General features: G+C 39.9%; 1 protein-coding gene across 3 annotated transcripts in view; it reads right to left on the bottom strand.

Moving 5' to 3' along the window:
• The window catches only part of LOC136795936 (uncharacterized), a gene marked incomplete at its 3' end in the record, with an annotated part of 115,567 nt that overhangs the window by 21,102 nt on the left and 91,551 nt on the right, over positions 1-2,914 (bottom strand).

The following is a 2,914-nucleotide window of genomic DNA, read 5'->3' as shown; positions in this document are numbered from 1 at the left end:
TCGTTGTGATTGTATTAAATGCAGTTATGCTAATGTAAAGATACACTATATAGATATTGTGGAAACACCAAACATGAGAGTTTCGAGTTTAATATTAAAGATCTATGATACATTTATAAGAAAAAATATATATATATATATATATATATATAAGTTATGTTTACAGGATATGTAATATAAATCTTAATACCTAACTCCCTCTGTCAACAACTCTAGAAAGTATAAATATAGGATTAATGAACAGAATAAAGCAGTCTATTATCAGCAACCGTGAGTTTATTTTCTCGTACCTTTTTCCTTTTTTTTTTAGTTCAGAATCCGCTATCACGTATCTGGTGTCGAAACCCGGGATCACGGATTACCGAATCAATTTTAATCACAAGGAGAAGCCTGTTTTTTTTCAGTCTATTTTTTTTCATTAATCTGTAGAAACATTTTTGTTAGTATTATTTATTTTTCTCTATTGTTTTTGGTCGGACTTTTGAATTATGGCTAATAGTTCAGTAAGAGCGCCTGTGCTGAACCTCGACAACTTCAACATGGAAAACAACCAACCACCACCAGAGGCAGTCAACCCGCCACCTCCGCCGGAGCTTGCTCCACTACCGGAAGTCTCGTTGGCAGGAGCTCACGCGACAACCCTAGAATTGGTCAAGGTCCGTACTGCAACGGCTCAAGACCTGAGAAAAGCTGTTTCCGATTTGGAAAGATTCACTGGGGAGACGGGGGAATTGAATCATTTTATAAAAGGAGGGGATAGACAAATAGCCCGAATCATAGCGAAAACAAATGAAAATCTACTTGATAGTGACGACGCCGAAGCATTGAGGGCGGCTGTCGTCTGTAGGGTGAAACGCAATATCCTGAATCAGATCCAGGCAGACGAGGAGACACCCTGGGTCGTAGTCAAAGCTAGGTTGAAAAAAGCTTTCGGAGGAGGACGATGGGGTCCTGAGGAAGATCTTTTCATGATGTTTAGAGAAATGAAGAAGCCTAAGCAGTCGAGTGGTCAGTATGCTTGTGAGCTGCTAGCGAAGTATAATCGTAACGCTGACAAGCTAAGCGAAATGATGGAGGCAGGTCAAGTCGAAGGCCGGATGCAGTTCTTATCGGGAATACTGAAAATTCAGTTAGCGAAAGAACTGGGGGAAAAGGAGGGTTTGCCGAGGGAGCGCTCCTTTGTCGAATGCGCTCAGGAACTAATGGACTCAAGTGCTCGAAAGGAGGAAGCCCGAACGGAAGTGAAAGAGTCGGGTTGGACGCTAATGGAGTATAATAGGCCGAGGTATACTCATAATCCCTGGAGAAAGCGGGAAAATAGGGATAGCGGGACAGACAGGACAAGGAATCACGAGAATAGGACGAACCAGGCGAAAAACAGGAGCAACGGAAGAAGAGAGGACCGAAAATGCCACGGTTGCGGCAAGATCGGACACCTGGTGCCTGTTTCATAATAAAGTACAAACTAATACTACAAGTCTTTTACTTGTACTTTGTACTATTTCGAATCATAGCTACAAAGTACAAAATACAACTTGTACTTTCGAAAGTACAAGTGAAACATTGGAAAGTTACACGTTACTATTAGGCTTCTAAACCGGGACAATAAGTGACATATGAGCTGCCATTTCTAGCGTTAGGTTGTTTTACGGTTTCTTATTTCAGCAATACGTCCTGCTATGTATTGACAATCCGGGGTATTATTAAGGTGTTTCGTCATCTGCCCCTATACCTGGTCAGGGTATCCTTCTGGAAAGCTTTTAGCATCCTCGGATATGAAAATATCTGTATTAAGTTTGTCACATTACCAGAGGGCCCTGAGAAAATTAGATTGGCTAACCTTTAAGTGTTCTAACAAAAATGATAGTTTGTGACGAGGGACCAGAATCAAATTAACGAGGTGCAGGCCCTTCCTAGACAAATCAAACTTTTTGTTACACATCCTCGGCCCTGAGGAGGGGGACGCCTGCCTCGGGAGTCTTCGGACATCAATAACCAATCAGAGAAGAGATTTAAAAATAAGGTAACGCCCCAAAAGGGAAGTGGGAGAAAAAGACAAGAGGAAATTTAGAAGAGACAGACAGAGACACTCAACAGGAAGGCTTGGACGGGGAAGCACCACCACAGTCAGGATGCACTTCGACCAGACGAAGTCGTGAGAAGGGCCACCAGACCTGGACATCCCTTATGAAACAGAAGACACCTACGGCACTACATCCCACGGCATCAGAAGCTATAAGTATAAATTAACTAATAAGTATTCATGTAATAATCTATATTTTATGGCAACCTTTATCTGAATCATTTTAATCATAATAACAAATTGTAAATAAATACTTATAGTTTCTTTATGTAGTTTATATACTATTATATAACCCAATATCTCCACTCTTTATTATACTATATAATTAATGGTAAGAACAATATATAAATATAAAGTTAATTAATTGGTAAACTGGTAAACACACAAACAGCCTTTGGAAAGGAATCCTATTAAAATAATAATTTTTTAGGACTCAATTTATAATCAATTAATTAACTTATTTTTGGATAATTGCCTTCAGCGATTATCCTGGCATCATAAGTAAATCTGCTACTAGTACATAGCAGTACAATTGTCTTAAATGATATGTGGTATATTAGTTTTGTAGTTTTAATGTATTTTTTATATTAAAATGTTGGTCCTTAGTTCCATTTATGGTAATTGTTTCCATCAGCTCCCCCAAAATGGCGGAAGGCCATTTTTTCCGAACGTGAGCATACTGCCGGTCCCGAAGTCGAGAGTCTCCGGAGGTGACCGATTCCCAGCTGCTCGTTTGAAAAATAAATTCCCGCAACTTCGACAGGGATTTTTTCCCACTAGAGGGAATTTCTACTGGGAAATGGTAGTAGTGAAATCCTCCACTACCTTCCC

Source organism: Halyomorpha halys, unplaced genomic scaffold, assembly GCF_000696795.3.
Source record: "Halyomorpha halys isolate HHAL.00 unplaced genomic scaffold, Hhal_1.1 Scaffold1382.1, whole genome shotgun sequence".
Lineage (NCBI taxonomy): Eukaryota > Metazoa > Arthropoda > Insecta > Hemiptera > Pentatomidae > Halyomorpha > Halyomorpha halys.
This window is presented reverse-complemented; position numbering and strand designations above follow the sequence as displayed.